General features: G+C 43.8%; 1 non-coding gene and 1 pseudogene across 1 annotated transcript; one reads left to right on the top strand and one right to left on the bottom strand.

Annotated features, from left to right (window-relative positions):
- Positions 1–2,045: 2,045 nt before the first annotated feature.
- Positions 2,046–3,378, bottom strand: LOC129009912 (eukaryotic initiation factor 4A-I-like; annotated as a pseudogene).
- Positions 3,379–16,842: 13,464 nt separating this feature from the next.
- Positions 16,843–16,949, top strand: LOC129011138 (U6 spliceosomal RNA). Its single transcript, XR_008493250.1, has one exon. It is a non-coding gene; the product is annotated as a U6 spliceosomal RNA (small nuclear RNA).
- The last annotated feature ends 3,296 nt before the right edge of the window (positions 16,950–20,245 follow it).

The raw sequence follows: 20,245 nt of genomic DNA, 5'->3' as shown, positions 1-20,245 counted from the left end.
TAACATGCACACAAAGATTTTTCTTCTGAAATTTAAACAACAGAAAAGTTAACGATAAAGACAACTAACCAGCAACCAAACCACTGTATGTCCTGTGGTTTTCTTACTGTCTTACATAAAAGCATCATTTAACTTTTTTTTTTTGAGACGGAGTTTCGCTCTTGTTGCCCAAGCTGGAGTGCAATGGCGTGATCTCCGCTCACTGCAACCTCCGCCTTCCGAGTTCAAGTGATTCTCCTGCCTCAGCCTCCCAAGTAGCTGGGATTATAGGTGCGTGCTACCACACCCAACTGATTTTTTGTATTTTTAGTAGAAATGGGGTTTCACCATGTTGGCCAGGCTGGTCTTGAACTCCTGACCTCAAGTGATCCACCCGCCTCGGCCTCCCAAAGTACTGGTATTACTGGCGTGAGCCACCGCGCCCAGCCCATCCATTTATCATTTAAAATCCTAGCTGGTATTGCTTCTCAGTCACTTTTTTGAAAGGAGACATTTAGCTACACAAGTTATTAAGGACAAGTGGCAAGTCTACCAGAACTTTTTGTTATTTCCAGTTCCTAAAAATATCATTTATGGAAACAGTAATTTGGCCATGTAAAAGTCATCCAAAGTTATTTGAAGAGGCAAATACAGACTGTACGAACCGTAGCAAAAGAACATCCAAATCTCCGACGCAATTCTTTTGACCATTTGGAGAAAAAAAGCCTTTCATAAATTACTAGTAATTCCCCTCTAAAATTGTGATTCTCATTATGAATGGTATTTTAATTTCCTCTAATAATAGAATTTTTGAGACCTTCAATGTAAACTCCAAACTCTACTCTTAAAGGAGTCTGTGTATTTGCAAAATGTCTCAAATATAGAAAAAAAAAAAAGTCTTCTTTTCAACTCAAAGCAAAGCCAGAAAGCAAAAACAAAAATAAAATCTTCAAATTCCTTGAATCATCTCCATTTGAGAAATATGTTAAAGAGAAGGCCAGAAGAACAGAACATAAAATCAGTTAATCACCTGTTTTTTCCTTTCAACTTTATAAAACTGATGTTTCTTTTCCTCCTTTCCCAAAATTCAGCCTCAGAATCTCTGGATTCAATAATAGTATACTCTATATTTTAATTATTTATTTTTAAAGTTTCTGTCTCATCTAACTGGAATGTAAGCTCTGAGAGCAGAGAGCTTGCATTTTGCTACCTCCCAAAATAGTGTCTGGTGCTTAGGAGGTGGTTACTTTGTTGAGTGAATGGTTCATGAGCTCCGGGGACTAGTTGCCTTCTCTCAGTTATACATTTTTTTTTTTTTTTTTTGAGTGGGAGTCTCGCTCTGTCGCCCAGGCTGGAGTGCAGTGGCGCGATCTTGGCTCATTGCAAGCTCCGCCTCCCGGGTTCACGCCATTCTCCTGCCTCAGCCTCCCGAGTAGCTGGGACTACAGGCGCCTGCCACCACGCCCGGCTAATTTTTTTGTATTTTTAGTAGAGACGGGGTTTCACCATGTTAGCCAGGATGGTCTCGATCTCCTGACCTCGTGATCCGCCTACCTCGGCCTCCTACATGAAATAGAGACAGGGTCTGGCTATGTTGCCCAGGCTGGTCTCAAACTCCTGGGCTCAAAGCAACCCTCCAGCCTCAACCTTCCAAAGGGCCGGGATTCTAGGCAGAGCCGCCACACCCAGTCAGTCACACAACTTGTAAGTGGTGGAGTCAGAAACTAAACTCAGACCATCTTACTCTGGTTCTTAACCATGGATCTGACTGGCTTCTGTTGACAGGTGTATCTAATTCATAGGTGTGTCCGTTAGGACTGTACACCTTAATAGCCTTAGTAGCCTAACCTTAATAGCATAAATTATTAACCATGCACTGTGGATCTACTACTTGCAGGAAGGTTGAGGCCATTCCCAGGTTTAGTCACCCATCTTGCCCTTGGCCTGGGGAAATGATATTTCCCTCAAATAGGAAAATAAAGGCATTGGAAACGCCTGAGTGGGTTGCAATGTTAGAGTGTTTTTTTTGTTTTTTTTTTTTGGCCTCAAAAAGTGACATTTATTCAAAGAAAAAAATGACAAGATGTCCATCCCTTGGCTCCCTTCCCTCCCCCCTCCTGCTGCTCCTCAGCTCCCCGAGATAGAGCCCTGGCTGGGGCTGGGTGGCAGGACAGCCCCTCAGATGAGGTCAGCAACATTGAGGGGCATTTTCTCAATGGAGGTGTTGTAGAAGGTCTTGATGTCTTGAAGAGTCCTCTTGTCTTCTTCTGTCACCACGTTAATAGCCACACCTTTATGGCCAAACCATCCACCTTGACCGATTCTATGGATATAGTTTTCCCTGTTGGTGGGAAGGTCATAGTTGATGACTAAAGAAACCTGCTGCACATCAATGCCTCTGGCCAGCAGGTCAGTGGTAATCAAAACTCTGCTAGAGCCAGAACAAAACTCCCTCATGATCACGTCTCGTTCGTTTTGGTCCATATCTCCACGCATGGTGGAGACAGTGAAATCTCGAGCATGCATCTTCTCGGTGAGCCAGTCCACCTTCCTCCGGGTGTTGATGAAGATGACTGCCTGGGGTGATGGTCAGGGTTTCATACAAGTCACATAGTGTGTCCAGCTTCCACTCCTCTTGTTCCACGTTGATGTAGAATTGGCGGACACCCTCCAGGGTCAACTCTTCCTTCGTGACAAGAATCCGAATGAGGTCCCTCATGAGCTTCTTGGTCACCTCAAGCACATCAGAAGGCATCGTAGCTGACAGCAAAACTACCTGGGTGTTGCTGTTGAGCTTTTGGAATATGTCATAGATCTGGTCCTTGAATCCACGGCTTAACATTTTGTCAGCTTCATCCAGTACAAACATCTTGATGTATTTGGGAGACAGGTATCTCTGGTTAAGCATATCAAACACATGGCCAGGGGTACCCACAATGATGTGAGGAGCTTCGTCTGCAGTTTCTGCACCTCAGCACGCACGTTGGTGCCCCCGATACAGGCATGACAGGAGGCACCCATGTAGTCTCCTAGTGCCATGACCACCTTCTGTATCTGCTGAGCCAATGCTCGAGTGGGTGCTAGGACCAAGGCCTGGGTGGCTTTTAGATCTAATTCAATCTGCTGCAGAATCGATATGGCAAATGTGGCCATTTTCCCAGCCCCAGATTGGGCTTGAGCGATTACATCATAACCCCTGATACAAGGTAGAATGGCTCGCTGCTGGATGGCAGACGGCTTCTCAAAACCATAGGCGTAGATGCCACGGAGAAGGGACTCCGAGAGGTTCATGTCATCAAAGCTGTCAACAATTTCATTCCAGTTACTCTCGATGACGCCTTTGGGTTCCATCCCATTGGGGCCATTGTCTCTGGATCAGGAATCCTGGCTCGCAGACATGATCCTTAGAAACTCTAGAATAGTTTTTTGTTATCATTTGGTTTTGGTTTTGGTTTCGGTAAGAGCAAAGGAATCAAAGTATCCTAGTCTCTAGGACCTAGGGACCAGCCTCCCCTTGACTGGGGAAAGAAGATGTTGCCTTTCACAGGGAGGAAGGCCGGGACCTGGGAAGGTCAGAAGCTGGATGGGGTACTTATGATGTCATAGCAGCTCTCTGAGGTTGAGAGTAAGAGCCCTTTTAAGAAAGTAGATAAATCCCAGCTACTTGGGAGGCTAAGGTAGGAGAATCGCTTGAATCTGGGAGGTGGAGGTGGTGGTGAGCCGAGATCACGCCATTGCACCCTAGTCTGGGCAGCAAGTGCGAAACTCTGTCTGAAAAAAAAAAAAAAAGTAGATAAAAGAGAACAAGCTAAAGTCAGAGTTCGACTGGACACTTGGAACTGTCCTTATACACCCTAGTCCTCATTTGACTGTTTCTCTTCTGTTTATGTGCCTTTTAAAAACCTTTTTTATAGCATCCTTCAATAGCTCAGCTGGTACAGCAGAGGACTATAGTCAAAACCTTTTTATTCTGAAATAATTTCAAACTTATAGAAAAGTTGCATTCTTGTCATTATTCTTAGTTACAGAGACCTCCCATATACTCTTTACCCAGATTTATCCATTTCTCACATTTTGACAAATTTGCTTTGTCATTCTCTCTCTAAATGCATTATACTCATTTTTTTTTCTGAATCATGTGTCAGTGCATATATTATGACCCTTTATCTCTTAATACTATAATGCATATTTCTCAACAACAAGAATATTCTCTTAAATAATGGTACAGGTTTAGCTGGGTGTGGTGGTGCATGCCTGTAATCCCAGCTACTTGGGAGGCTGAGGCAGGAGAATCACTTGAACCCTGGAGGCGGAGGTTGCAGTGAGCTGAGATCATGCCACTGCACTCCAGCCTGGGTGACAGAGTGAGACTCCGTCTCAAAAAAAAAAAAAAAAATCATGGTACAGGCTAGGCAAGGTGGCTCACACTTGCAACCACAACGCTTTGAGAGGCTGATGTGGGTCAAGGTATCCCTTGACTCCAGGAGTTCAAAATCAGCCTGGACAGCACAGCAAGATCCTGTTTCTATAAAAAAAAATAAATAAATAAGTTAGCCCAGCATGGTGGCATGCTCCTATAGTCCCAGCTGCTCGGGAGGCTGAGGTGGGAGGATTGCTTGAGCCTAGGAGTTTGAAGCTGCAGTGAGCTATGATTGAGCCATTGCACTCCATCCTGGGCAACAGAGCAAGACCCGGTCTCTATAATTAACAAAATGTATATCATGGCACAATGATCAAATACAGGAAATTTAACATTGACACTATAAAATTCATATTCCACCATTGTCAACTGTCCCAATAACACCCTTGATAGCACTTCCTCCCTCCAGTACAAGGCCCAGTTCAGGAGCACAGATTGCATTTTGTTGTCATGCTCTTTGTCTCCTTTGATCTAAAATAGTTCCTCAGCCTTTCTTTGTCATTAATGACACTGACATTAAAAAAAAAATACAGGACAGCTATTTTATAGAATGTTCATCAATTTGTGTTTTCCTGGTGTTTCCTCATGACCGGGTTTAAGTTATGCATCTGACCTGAAATGCGACATAAATTGTGTTGTGTTCTTTTAAGGGGAAGCCCGACCCAAGCCCTACAATGTCTACCCGCTCCTTACTGGTGATGTTAATTTAATCAATGTCAAACTTGCTCATGATATTGTCTGGTTTCTCCATGATATATAGTTACTATTTTGTAACTTGTGAACTTATAACAATTTGTAAACAATCTGTGGGGAGACACTTTGAGATCATGCAAATAACCCTGCCCAGCTTCATTCTTTCCCCACCTAGATTTAGTATTGAGGTAGGAAGCGGGACTTGATTCCAGAGGCAGGGCTTGGACACTGGACCAAATTGAAGACTAGCTAAAACAGGAATGGGGCGGAAGCAGCTTTCCATTAGACACACACCCACAAGCATGCCATGTCAGTTTACCATCGCCATGGCAACACCTAGGAGTTACCACCCTTTTCCATGGTGATGACCCGATGACCCGATGACCCAAAAGTTACTACCAATTCCCTAGAAATTTCTGCATAAACCACTCCTTAATCTACTTGTAATTAAAAGGAGGTGTAAATATGACTGCCAAACTGCCCTAAGCTGCTACTGTCAGCACACTGCCGATGGGGTAGCCCTGCTCTGCAGAGCAGTCACAGAGCTGTAACACTGCCACTTCAATAAGGCTGTTTTCTTCTACCCTACCACCAGCTTGCCCTCTTTCCTGGGTGAAGCCACAGACCCTCATGGGCTAAGCCCTGCTATGGGGCTTGCCTGCCCTGCACCAGTATCCATTCATGATGTTACCCTAGCCAATTGTTTGTTTGTTTGTTTGTTTGTTTGTTTATTGAGACAGAGTCTCTCCCTGTCACCAAGGCTGGAGTGCAGTGGTGTAGTCTCAGCTCACTGTAACCTCCGCCTCCCAGGCTCAAGTGATTCTCCTGCTTCAGCCTCCTGAGTAGCTGGGACTACAGGCATATGACACCACGCCCGGCTAATTTTATTTTTTTTTTAATTTTTAGTAGCCATGGGGTTTTACAATATTGGCCAGGCTGGTCCCAAACTCTTGATCGCAAGTCATCCACCCACCTTAGCCTCCCAAAGTGCTGGGATTACAAGTGTGAGCCACTGCACCTGGCCCCTAGCCAATTTTTATCACATTGGTTGCACAATGGTGATTTTCTAACTCCAGCATTCCCTCCATTTTTGTCATTTGGTATTAGACTATAAAAAAGAGCCCTCCCCACTCCTTTTTCATTCGTGTGTATTATCAATATGGACTTTGGTTTTATTCAATAGATTATAATTAATTTCGGTTCTTATTTTAATGCTCAAATTATTCCAGTTTTGACCAGAGGGAGCCCCTTTAATCTGGCTTCCATGTCCTTTAAAAAACTGGTGTGTGTGTGTGTGTGTGTGAAGACAGGATCTCACTATGTTGCCCAGGCCAGTCTCCAAATCCTGGCCTTAAGTGATCCTCCCACCTTGGCCTCCGGAAGTGCTGCGACTACAGGCATGAATCACCCGGCACTTCCATGTCTTTTGACATTACTTTTTTTCTTTTTTTTTTGAGACACAGTCTGGCTCTGTCACCTAGGCTGAAGTGCAGTGGCGCGATCTTGGCTCACTGCAACCTCTGCCTTCTGGGTTCAAACAGTTCTCCTGCCTCAGCCTCCTGAGTAGCTGGGACTACAGGCGCCCCCCACCACACCTGGCTAATGTTTTGTTTTCATATTTTAGTAGGGATGGGGTTTCACCGTGTTAGCCAGGATGGTCTTGATCTCCTGATCTCGTGATCCGCCCATCTCGGCCTCCCAAAGTGCTGGGATTACAGGCGTGAGACACCGCGCCCGGCCAATTTTTGTATTTTTAGTAGAGATGGGGTTTCACCATGTTGGCCAGGCTGGTCTTGTACTCCTGACCTCAAGTGATCCAACCACCTTGGCCTCCCAAAGTGCAGGCATTACAGGCGTGAGCCACCACATCCAGCCCATATTACTTTTTTTTTTTTTTTTCCCAGCACTGCCTTATTTCCTGGCACAACAAAAATGTTTCAGGCTAATCTTTCTCCTTGTCTGCCCCAGTCTTGAGATCAACCAGGTCTTCAGAAAGCTCTGATTCCTTTTAGCAGAGAACAGTATTTAGAAAACCCAATCTAGGCACCAGATGTGTTCATTGTTACTGAGTATGTTCAGTACTTTTAAAATTTAAACTAACATCCTTTTGGATCTCCCAACCCATCTTAGCTATGCTAAGGGAAATGATGGGCCAGATCCTAAAAAGGAGGAAGTGATGTTCCCCTGGGACTGGAAGAGGAGCAGCAGGGAGAGTGGCTGATAACAGAGGGGGAGGGGAGGTGGAGAGCCACAGAGTTGTGGTGCCTTATTGACCCACCCTCCTTTCTTTTTTTTTTTTGAGATGGAGTCTCGCTCTGTCGCCCAGGCTGGAATGCAGTGGCGCCATCTCGGCTCACTGCAACTTCTGCCTCCTGGGTTCAGGCGGTTCTCTTGCCTCAGCCTCCCGAGTAGCTGGGACTACAGGCAGGTGCCACCATGCCCGGCTAATTTTTTGCATTTTTAGTAGAGACAGGGTTTCACCGTGTTAGCCCAATCTAACCAATTGGGACCAACTGATGGTCCCAATCTCCTGACCTCGTGATCTGCCCACCTCAGCCTCCCAAAGTGCTGGGATTACAGGCATGAGCCACTGCGCCCAGCCGACCATCCTCCTTTCTAGAGTTTTAAAATGTTAAGTGGAGGAACTTGGAGGTTGGGTTTTTGTTTGTTTGTTTGTTTGTTTGTTTTTTGAGACCGAGTTTCACTCTTGTTGCCCAGGCTGGAGTGCAGTGGCCTAGGCTCACAGCAACCTCCACCTCCCGGGTTCAAGTGATTCTCCTGCCTCAGCCTTCCTGAGTAGCTGAGATTACAGGCATGTGCCACCATGCCCGGCTAATTCTGTGTTTTTAGTAGACACAGGGTTTCTCCATGTTGGTCAGGCTGTTCTGGAACTCCCGACCTCAGATGATCCGCCTGCCTCGGCCTCCCAAAGTGCTGAGATTTCAGGTGTGAGCCACTGCACCCGGCTGGAGGTTGGGTTTTGTAAAAAGACGGCAGTGTTTTCACAACCCCTGATTTAGCATTAGCATTACAAGTTTCATAGAATTATGGCCCGTGGAGGCTGAGGCAGGAGAATTGCTGGAACCTGGGAGACGGAGGTTGTGGTGAGGTGAGACAGCACCATTGCACTCCAGCCTGGGCAACAAGAGCGAAACTCTGTGTCAAAAAGGTTTTTTTTTTTCTTTTCTTTTCTTTTCTTTTTTTTTTTTTAAAGAGAAAGGGTCTTGCTTTGTTACTCTGGCTGGAGTGCAGTGACACAATCATAGCCCACTGCTGCCTCCAACTCCTGCTCAAGCGATCCTCCCACCTCAGCCTCCCAAGTAGCTAGGACTATAGCTCAATGCTACCAGGTCCAGCTAACATTTTTTTTTTTTTTTTAAGAGTGAGTCTCGCTCTTTCTCCCAGGCCGGAGTGCAGTGGCGCTATCTCGGCTCACTGCAAGCTCCGCCTCCCGGGTTCATGCCATTCTCCTGCCTCAGCCTCCCGAGTAGCTGGGACTACAGGCTCCCGCCACCGCGCCCGGCTAATTTTTTGTATTTTTAGTAGAGACGGGGTTTCACCGTGTTAGCCAGGATGGTCTCCATCTCCTGACCTCATGATCCACCCGCCTCGGCCTCCCAAAGTGCTGGGATTACAGGCGTGAGCCACCACGCCTGGCTTGCTAACATTTCTTTATTTCCTCCCAACAAATACAATCATTCTGTACTTTCTTTTCTAGGCAATTTTGTCAGCTCTTTAGATCCAGTTTCCACATGTTACAGGGTCCAGTCAGTCTGATGACCCACTTTTGAAAATATTCCTGGAGTTCATTTTTAGCAAATTCTCCGGTGCCAACATAATTAGCTCGCACACTTTCTTAATTTGTAGCATGTTATTTTTAGCTTTTCTTATAACAACATACATTTTAAAGTTAGCTCAGGAGTTGAAGTGTTTTTTTAATGTCAAATGGAGGTGGTTTGGGTGCTGTCCCCATCTACCAGGGTAAATAGACTTGAGGATTATGTACAGCAGGTATTGACACTGAGATTTTCTCTGGGGGAAGATTTAAACTACAGATTCGATTTCTTTAATAGATAATGGCTATTCAGGGCCGGGCGCGGTGGCTCACGCCTGTAATCCAGCACTTTCGGAGGCCAAGGTGGGCGGATCACGAGGTCAGGAGATTGAGACCTCCCTGGCTAACATGGTGAAACCCCGTCTCTACTAAAAAATACAAAAAATTAGCCGGGCGCGGTGGTGGGCGCCTGTAGTCCCAGTTACTAGAGAGGCTGAGGCAGGAGAATGGCATGAACCCGGGAGGCGGAGCTTGCAGTGAGCCGAGATAGCGCCATTGCACTCCCGCCTGGGCAAAAGGCAAGACTCTGTCTCAAAGAAAAAAAAAAATTAAAAAATAAAGATAATGGCTATTCAGGACTATTTCTTCTTGAGTAAACTTTGGTAGTTTTTATCTGTTAAGAAATTTGTTTTGGCAGCCGGGCATGGTGGCTCACGCCTGTAATCCCAGAACTTTGGGAGGCTGAGGTGGGTGGATTGCTTTGAGCTCAGGAGTTTGAGACCAGCCTGGGCAACATGGTAAAACGTCATCTCTACCGCAAAAAAAACCCAAAAAAAACCATATATATATATATACACACACACACACACACACACACGTGTATATATACACGTATATACGTATATACATATATATATATATAAAATTAGCCAGGTTTTGGTGGCATATGCCTGTAATCCCAGCAACATGGGAGGCTGAGGTTAGAGAATCACTTGAGCCCAGGAAACAGAGGTTGCGGTGAGCTGAGATGGGGCCACTGCACTCCAGCCTAGGTGACAGAGTGAGATCCTGTTTCAAAAAAAAAAAAGAAAGAAAGAAATTTGTCTTGGGGACCCTGCCTATGAGGTAGCCCTGTTCCACAAGAAGCAGTTAAAAAAAAAAAAAAAAGTCTGTTTCTTTTCTTTCCTTTTTTTTTGAGATGGGGTCTCACTCTGTCTCCCAGGCTGGTCTCAAACTCCTGGGCTCAGGCGATTCTTCCATCTCAGCTTCCTGAGTACCTGAGACTACAGAAGCATGCTTCAAGCCTGGCTATTTTTTTTTTTTTTTTTGTAGAAATGGGGTCTTACTTTGTTGCCCAGGCTGGTCTCGAACTTCTGGCTTTAAGCGATCCTCCCGCTTCACTCTCCCAAGAGCTGAGATTACAGGCATGAGCCACCAAACCTGTCCAGAAATTTGTCTATTTCATCTAAGTTTCAGGACTTATTGACATAAACTTGTTTCCTTATTATCCTTTCAGTTCTGTAGAACCTATATTGTCACTTTTCTCATTTCTGATATTAATTATTTGTGTTTTCTCCCTTTTTTTTTCCTGTTCATTTTAGTGAGAGGTTTATTGCTGTGATGGTTGATTTTTTTTTTTGTAGGGATGATGTTTTTTTTTGTTGTTATTTTTTGAGATGGAGCCTTGCTCTGTTGCCCAGGCTGGAGTGCAGTGGCGTGATCTCGGCTCACTGCAACCTCCGCCTCCTGGGCTCAAGCAATTCCCCAGCCTCAGCCTCCCAAGTAGCTGGGACTACAGGTACATGCCACCACGCCTGGCTAATTTTTGTATTTTGTTTTAGTAGAGACGGGGTTTCACTGTGTTGGCCGGGTTGGTCTGGAACTTCTGATCTCAAGTGATCTGCCCACCTCAGTCTCCCAAAGTGCTGGGATTACAGGCATGAGCCACTGTGCCTGGCCTGGGATGGTGTTTTGCTATGTTGGCCAGGCTGGGCTCAAATGAACCTCCTGCCTCAGCTTCCCAAAGTGCTGGGATTAGGGACATGAGCCCTCATGACTGGCCTGTGATGGTTGATGTTGTATGTCAACTGGCCTAGGTTAGAGAGCTGGTAGACATTATTTCTGGGTGTGTCTGTGAGGCTGTCTCTAGAAGAGCTTGCATTTGAATTGGTGTGCTGAGGAAAGAAGATCTGTCCTCATCAATATGCAGGCATCATCCAATCACTGAGGGCTCAATAGAACAAAAAGGTGAAGAAAGGGCACATTCTCTCTCTTCTTGAGCTGGGACATCAATCTTATGCCCTTGACACTCACCCGAGGACACTGGAGGTCCTGGTTCTCAGGCCTTTGGACTCTGGGATGACACCATTTCCTGCCCTGGTTCTCAGGCCTTTGGCCTCAGACTGGGAGCTCTGCCACTGGCTGCCCTAGTTCTCATGCCCTTGGACTCTGATTGAATAACACCCCTAGCTTTCCTGATTCTCCAGCTTACAGATGGCATATCATGGGAATTCTTGACCTCCATAATTGTGCAAGCCAATTCCCATGATAAATCTCTTACATATTTACATATATCCTAACGGTTCTGTTTCTCTGGAGAATCCTGACTAATACAATTGCAACTGATCTTCTCAAAGAACCAGCCTTGGTTTCACTGGTGTCTTTATTGTTATCTACTTGATTGATTTCTGCTTTAATCTATTATTTCCTTTATTCTGCTTATTTTGAGTATAATCTCCTCTTCTAGTTTGTTAAGGTAGAAGCTGAGGACATTGGTTTTAGATTTTTCTTCTTTTCTACTATAGGAATTCAGTGCTATAAAGTTCTAAGTACTGCTTCAGGTTTTTTTCTTCTTCTTTAAAAAGAATTTTTTTTTTTTTTTTACATTTTTAGTAGAAATGGGGTTTTACCATGTTGGCCAGGCTGGTCTCGAACCCCTGGTTTCAAGTGACCCACCTGCCTAGGCCTCCCAAAGTGCTGGGATTACAGGTGTGAGCCACCACTCCTGGCCCAACTTCAGTTTTATCCCATAAATTTTATCTCATAAATTTTCATATGTTGTCTTTATTTTCATTTGGTTCAAAATACTTTTTATTTTCCCTTCTAATTTCTTTGATTTATGGGTTATTTAGAAGTGTGTTCTTCAGATTCCAAATATATGGGAACTGTCCAGGTATATTTCTGTTATTGTTTGTTTGTTTGTTTTGAGACAGGGTCTCACTCTGTCACTGAGGCTGGAGTGCAGCGGTGTAATTTTGGCTCACTGCAATCTCAACCTCCAGGGCTCAAGCGATTCTCCCACCTCAGCCTCCCAAGTAGTTGAGACTACAGGTGTGCACTACCATTCCCAGCTAATTTTAAAAACTCAGCCCTACCTCTACAAAAAATATAAAAATTAGCCAAGCACAGTGGTGCATACCTGTCGTCAAACTCCTGGGCTCAAGCAATCTGCCTGCCTTGGCCTCCCTAAGTGCCGGGATTACAGGTGTGAGCCGCCGTGCCCAGCTTCTGTTGTTGATTTCTAATTTAAGCCAGTTTGGTCAGAAAACATACTTTGTATAATTTGCATCCTTTTACATTTATTGAGACATGTCTTATTGCCCAGAATGTGCTACCAAATAGGAATATGATATGAAAATTAGATAATGACATTACAAGAAAACTACAAACAAATATCCACCATGATACGGATACAAAAATCCTTAAAACAGTTGTAGCAAATTGGATCTAACAGTATAGAAAAACATACATCACGACTAAGTGGAGTTTACCCTAGGAATTCAATGTTGGTTTAATTTTTTTTTTTTTTTTTTTTTGAGACAGAGTCTTGCTCTGTCGCCCAGGCTGGAGTGCAATGGCGAGATCTCGGCTCACTGCAAGCTCCGCCTCCCGGGTTCACACCATTCTCCTGCCTCAGCTGGGACTACAGGCGGCTGCCACCACGTCCGGCTAATTTTTTGTATTTTTAGTAGAGACAGTTTCACCATGTTAGCCAGGATGGTCTCGATCTCCTGACCTCATGTTCTGCCCGCCTCAGCCTCCCAAAGTGTTGGGATTACAGGCATGAGCCACCGTGCTCAGCCAAATGTTGGTTTAATTTTTAAAAATTAATCAATGTAATTCAATATATTGTAACTCAAAGAAAATGACCAAGGTGAGTCTCAATCAATTTAAGAGGTTTATTTGTCAAGGTTAAGGACACACCCTGGAAAAAGAATACAGAAACACAGGAAAAATCTGTGGTCTGTGCACTTTTCTGAAGACAGTCTGGGGATCTCAATATTTGAAGGGGATATTGAAGAGTGGATATTGGGGGAAAGAGGAAGAAAGAAAAAAGGGAAGGTAGATAAAAGAGGCAAGGGGTTGTTTTCTTTTGAGTCTTTGATGAGCCTTCACTGAATACACATTTTACATGTGGGAGGGGTGAAGGGATAGTCACTTGGATGTTTGTCTCATGCTCAGTGAATCCGCATTTTTACATAAGATAAACATAGGGCAGAGGAAGCAGTCAGGTATGCATTTGTCTCAGATGAGCGGAGGGATGACTTTTTAATTCTGTCCTTTGTCTCATACCTGTGAAGATAAGATAAGCTATCAATGTACATTGTCAGGGTACATTTCAACAGAGCTGTTTTAGGGTAAAGATCTTGGGGCCTACGAAGAATTTCCTTGTAGGTAATTGTGAGCAAGGTATGTATCTTTTTTTTTTCTTTTTTTTTGAGACGGAGTCTCACTGTTGCCCAGGCTGGAGTGCAGTGGCGCAGTCTCGGCTCACTGCAAACTCCGTCTCCCAGGTTCACACCATTCTCCTGCCTCAGCCTCCCGAGTAGCTGGGACTACAGGCATCTGCCACCATGCCCGGCTAAATTTTTTGTATTTTTTTTAGTAGAGACAGGGTTTCACCGTGTTAGCCAGAATGGTCTCGATCTCCTAACCTCATGATCTGCCCGCCTCAGCCTCCAAAAGTGCTGGGATTACAGGCGTGAGCCACTGCACCCGGCCTTTTTTTTTTTTTTGAGACAGAGTCTTGCTCTGTTGCCCAGGCTGGAGTGCAGTGGCACAATCTCCACTCACTGCAACATCCACCTCAAGGGTTCAAGAGATTCTCCTGCCTCAGCCTCCTTTGCAGCTGGGATTACAGGCACCCACCACCATGCCCGGCCAATATTTGTATTTTTAGTAGAGATGAGGTTTCATCATGTTGGCCAGGCTGGTCTCAAACTCCTGACCTCTGAAAGTGCTGGGATTACAGGAGTGAGCCACCGAGCCCGGCCAGTACGTAGCTTTTAAAATCTTTGTAGCTATCTTATTTAGGAACAAAACGGGAGACAGGTTTGCCTGACCCAGTTCCCAGGTTGACTTTTCCCTTTGGTGTAGTGCGTTGGGTGTCCTAAGATTTATTTTCCTTTCAGAATATTAACAGACTAAAAACTAAAAATTGCATTATGCTCTCAATAGATGCAGAAAAGACATTTAATAAAATCCAATACCCATTCCTGTTTTTTCTTTTCTTTTTTCTTTTTTTTTTTTTTTTGAGATGGAGTCTTGCTCTGTCACCCAGGCTGGAGTGCAGTGTCATGATCTTGGCTCACTGCAACCTCCCAGGTTCAAGTGATTCTCCTGCTTCAGCCTCCTGAGTAGTTGGGATTACAGGTGCGTGCCACCACACCTGGCTGATTTTTGTATTTTTATAGAGATGTGGTTTCACCATGTTGGCCAGGCTGGTCTACGAACTCCTGACTTCAGGTGATCCACCCACCTCAGCCTCCCAAAGTGCTGGGATTACAGGCATGAGCCACTGTGCCCGGCCCCAATATCCATTCCTAGTGTAGGTTGAACATCCCTAATCCAAAATCCAAAATCTGAAATGCTCTGACATTTGAAACTTATTTTTTTCTTATCACACCCTGACTGGTCTGAAAATCTGAAACTTTTTGAGTACTGACATGACACTCAAAGGAAATGCTTATTGTAGCATTTCAGAATCTTGATTTTCTGATTAGGGATGCTCATTTAAAGTATAATGCAAATATTCCAAAATCCAAAAAAAGTCTGAAATCCAAAACACTTCTGGTCCCAAGCATTTCAGATAAGAAATATTAAACATGTAAAAACATTCAGCTGGCCAGGCAGTGGCTTACACCTGTAATCCCAGCACTTTGGGAGGCCGAGGTGGAAGGATCACTTGAGACAAGGAGTTCAAGACCAGCCTGGGCAATGTAGTGAGATCTCATCTCTACCAAAAATTTTTTTTTAAATTAACAGTGTGTGGTGGTATAAGTCTGTAGTCCTAGCTACTCTGGGGGCTAAGATGGGAGGATTGCTTGAGCTCAGGAGGTCAAGGCTGCAGTGAGCTATTATTGCACTACTGCACTCCAGTCTGGGCAACAGAGCAGCACTCTGTCTCAAACAAAACAAAACAAACAAAAAAGCAAAATTCAGCTGACTAGGAATAGAAAGTGTGAAGAATTTGGCCTTGCCCAAGGAAAGGCCTGGCCATTGTCCCTGGCTCCTGAGAGGTAGCCTCTAAACCCATGGAATTCCCCAAGTGGTAAGAATATTTCTCAAGCTGGGCACTGTGGTGTGCACCCAGCTACTCAGGATGCTGAGGTGGGAGGATCACTTGAGCCCAGAAGTTTGAGGCTGCAGTAAGCTCTGATCACACCACTGCACTCTAGCCTGAGTGACAGACTGAGACCCTGTCTCTTAAAAAAAAATTTATATATTTCTTTGTTATTCATGTGGGCCCCTAAGATTACATCTGATAGTTTATGCTAATGAGGTGACTCATGATGGCCTCCTTGATGGATCTCACCATGATACTGGCCTAACTTCCAGGGATAGGGGAGGGAGATGGGAGACTGAGTTCAACTGCCATCATGCCTGTATAATGAAAACTCCAATAAAACTCTGGACACTGAAGTTAGGACGAGCTTCCTGGATTTGCAACACTCTGTGTGCACTTTCACACATCGATGCTGAGAGGATAACATCTCCTGATGACAATGAAAGCTTTGCATTTGGAATCCTCCTAGACTCTGCTCTATGTGCCCCTTCCCATGGCTGATTTTAGAGTATCCTTTCCCTGGAATAAACTGTGACCATGAGAATAATAGCTAGCTTTCGTTGAATTCTGTCACTTCTGTCACTTCTTTTTTTTTGAGATGGAGTCGCACTCTGTCACCGAGGCTGGAGTGCAATGGCACGATCTCGGATCACTGTTCCACCTCCCAGTTTCAAGCAATTCTCCTGCCTCAGCCTCCCAAGTAGCTGGGACTACAGGCATGCACCACCATGCCTGGCTAATTTTTGTATTTTTAGCAGAGATGGGATTTCACCATGCTGGCCAGGCTGGTCTCAAACTCCTGAAGAAGAAAAGTCTAAAACCTCCTCGGCCTTCCAAAGTGCTGGGATTACAGGCATGAGCCACCACATCTGGCCTGAGTTCTGTCACTTCCTCAGTGAATTATTCGACCAGAGGGTGGTTTCGGGAAAACCCCAAACTTGCAGCTAATATCAGAAGTAAGGACAGTATTGTGGAGGACTGGGTTCTTAGACCTTGCAGTTTGGCTGACTTGGGAGTAGAAGGCAACTTTCTCAACCTCATGGGAGCATATACAAAAAAAAAAAAAACTACAACTGTAAAAACCTATATTTGAAAAGCAGAAAGATCTCAAATCAATTAACTAAGCTTCTACCCTAAGACACTGGAAAAAGAGCAAACTAAACCTAAAGCAAGAAGAATGAAGGAAATAATATATATTAGAGTTTAAATTAATGAAACAGGCAACAGAAAAACACTAAAGAAAATCAACAAAATGAATAGTTGGTCATTTGAAAAGATCAACAAGGCTAGACTGATTAAGAAAAAAACAGAGAAAGGCTGGGTATGGTGGCTCACATCTGTAATCCCAGTCCTCTGGGAGGCTGAGGTGGGAAGATCACTTGAGGCCAGGAGTTCAAGACCAGCCTGGGTGTGCTCTCTTTGGCAGCACATATACTAAAATTGGAACAATACAGAGAAGATTAGCATGGCCCCTGCACAAGGATGAAGTGCACATTTTTGAAGTGTTCCATATTTTTAATTTTTAAATTAAGAAAATAGATGTAAATATATTTAAATTATAAAATTTAAAATATATATACCTGTAAAAAAGTATATGTGTATATATATTATAACATTTATATATATGTATAACATATATATATATATATATATATTTGGGAGGCCAAGGCAGGTGGATCACTTGAGGTCAGGAGTTTGAGACCAGCCTGGCCAACATGGTGAAACACTGTCTCTACTAAAAATAAAAAAAAAAAATTTAGTTGGATGTGGTGACACATGCTTGCAATCCCAGCTACTCTGGAGGCTGAGGTGGGAAGATCGCTTGAACCTGGGAGGTGGAGGTTGTGGAGGTTGCAGTGAGCCAAGATCACATCACTGCTCTCCAGCCTGGATGACAGAGTGAAACTCTGTCTTAAAAAAAAAAAAAAAAGAAAAAAAATATATATATAGAGAGAGACCCCCTCACTCCAAAAAATGAAAAATAAAAAAAATTAGCCAGTTATGATGACATGTACCTGTAGTCCTAGCTACCTGGGAGGCTGAGGCAGGAGGATTACTTGAGCCCAGGAGTTCAAAGTTACAGTGAGCTACAATCACACTACCGCACTCCAGCCTGGGTGACAGAGTGAGATCCTGTCTGTCTAAAACAAGAACAGAAACAAAAAACGGAGAAGACTCAAATTATACTAAACTCAGGAATGAAAGAGGGAGCATTACTACTGACCTTTCAAAAATAAGGAAGGTTGGCTGGGCGCAGTGGCTCACGCCTGTAATCCCAGCACTTTGGGAGGCCGAGGCGCCGGATCACAAGGTCAGGAGATCGACACCATCCTGGCTAATATGGTGAAACCCCGTCTCTACTAAAAATACAAAAAATTAGCTGGGCCTGATGGCAGGCACCTGTAGTCCCAGCTACTTGGGAGGCTGAGGCAGGAGAATGGCGTGAACCCAGGAGGCGGAGCCTGCAGTGAGCTGAGATGGTGCCACTGCACTCCTGGGCGAGAGTGTGAAACTCTGTTTCAAAAAAAAAAAAAAAGGAAGGTTATAAGGGAATACTATAAATGACTATGCCAACAAATTAGATACCTTAGATGAAATAGACAAATACCTAGAAAACCACAAACTACTGAAATTGATTCAAGGAGAAATATAAATTCTGAATAGACCTATAATAAAAAGAGAAAGAGTAATTGGATTAGTAATCTAAAAGCATTTCACAAAGAAAAGTGAAGGCTTTAATGGTGAATTCTACAAAACATTAAAGACTTAACACAAATTCTTCCAAAAAACAGAAGAGAGAATACTTCTAAACTCATCCTATGAGGGCAGTATTAATCCTGATACCAAAACAAGACAAAAACATCAGAAGAAAACTATATACCAATATGTCTTGTGAATTTAGATGCAAAAATCCTGAACTAGCCAACCAAATTCAGCAACATATAAAAAGGGTTGGCCAGGCACAGTGGTTTACACCTGTAATCCCAGCACTTTGGGAGGCTGAGGTGGGCGGATCATGAGGTCAAAAGATCGAGACCATCCTGGCCAACATGGTGAAACCCTGTCTCAACTAAAAATACAAAAAAATTAGCTGGGCATGGTGGCATGCACCTGCACTCCCAGCTACTAGGGACGCTGAGGCAGGAGAATTGCTTGACCCAGGAGGCGGAGGTTGCAGTGAGCCAAGATCGCGCCACCATGCGCCAGCCTGGCAACAGAGCGAGAGTCTGTCTCAAAAAAAAAAAAAGAGTTATATACCATGACAAAGTAGGATTTGTATCAGAAATGCAAGGTTGGTTTGACATCCAAAATCAATTAATGTATTATGCCATATCAATAGAATAGAGGACAAAACCCACATTTCAAGGTGGTCTGTTGATGACCTCAATACACACAGCCTGGCTAGGATGGTGAAACCCTGTCTCTACTAAAAATACAAAAAAAAAAAAAAATTAGCTGGGCATGGTGACGGGCACCTGTAATCCCAGATACTCAGAAGGCTGAGGCAGGAGAATCACTTGAACCCGGGAGGCAGAGGTTGCAGTGAGCTGAGATCACGCCACTGCACTCCAACCTGAGTGACAGAGTGAGAGTCCATCTCAAAAAAACAAAAAAAGAAAAAGAAAAAAGAAAAAAGAAAAAAACTCAACAAACTAGATATAGAAGGGGATTTTTCTCAACCTGATAAAGGGTAGCTACAAAAACCCTCTGCTAATGTCACACCTAATGATGAAAGTCTAAATGTTTTCCCTCTGAGATCAGGAACAAGACAAGAATGTCCACTCTCTGTACTTGTATTCAACACTGTACTTCAGGTTCTGTCCATGGCAATTAGGTAAGAAAATGAAATTTATTTCATATACAGCTGGGCATGGGGGCTCACATCTGTAATCCCAGCACTTTGGGAGGCAGAAGTGGGTGGATCACTTGAGCCCAGGTGTTTAAGACCAGCCTGGACAGCATAGTGAGACTTTGTCTCTATTTTTTAATAAATAAATAAATAACAGATCAACATACAAATCAGTTGTGTTTCTATACATTAGAAACAAACAATCTAAAAATGAAATTAATAAAATAATTTTATTTACAAGGACATCAAAAAGAATAAAATACTTAGGAATCAATTTAACAAAACAAATGTAGAATGTATACTCCGTTTTTTTGTTTTGTTTTGTTTTGTTTTGAGACGGAGTCTCACTCTGTCAACAGGCTAGAGTGTAGTGGCATGATCTTGGCTCACTGCAACCTCCAACTCCCTGGTTCAAGCTATTCTCCTGCCTCAGCCTCCCAAGTAGCTGGGATTACAGGAATGCGCCACCACGCCCAGCTAATTTTTGGATTTTTAGTAGAGACAGGGTTTCACCATCTTGGCCAGGATGGTCTCGATCTCCTGACCTTGTAATCCACCTGCCTCAGACTCCCAAAGTGCTGGGATTACAGGCATGAGCTACCACGCCCGGCCAGGGTATACTCTGAAAACTACAACACATTGAAGAAAGAAATTAAGGATCTAAATAAATGGAAAGACATTTCATGTTAGTGGATCTACAGATTGAACACAATCTCTATAACTACCCCAGTTGGCTTCTTTGCAGAAATTGACAAGCTGATCCAAAATTCATACGGAAATGCAAGAAACCCATAATAGCCAAAACAATCTTGAAAAAAAAGAACAAACTTGGAGAACTCACACTTCTTGATTTCAAAATGTACTACAAAACTACAGTAGTTTCAAGACAACGTAGTCTACAGGATATACATGTATATCAATGGAAAAAAAATTGAGAATCTAGAAATAAGCCCTCACGTTTAG

Source organism: Pongo pygmaeus, chromosome 10 (genome assembly GCF_028885625.2).
Source record: "Pongo pygmaeus isolate AG05252 chromosome 10, NHGRI_mPonPyg2-v2.0_pri, whole genome shotgun sequence".
NCBI lineage: Eukaryota > Metazoa > Chordata > Mammalia > Primates > Hominidae > Pongo > Pongo pygmaeus.
This window is presented reverse-complemented; position numbering and strand designations above follow the sequence as displayed.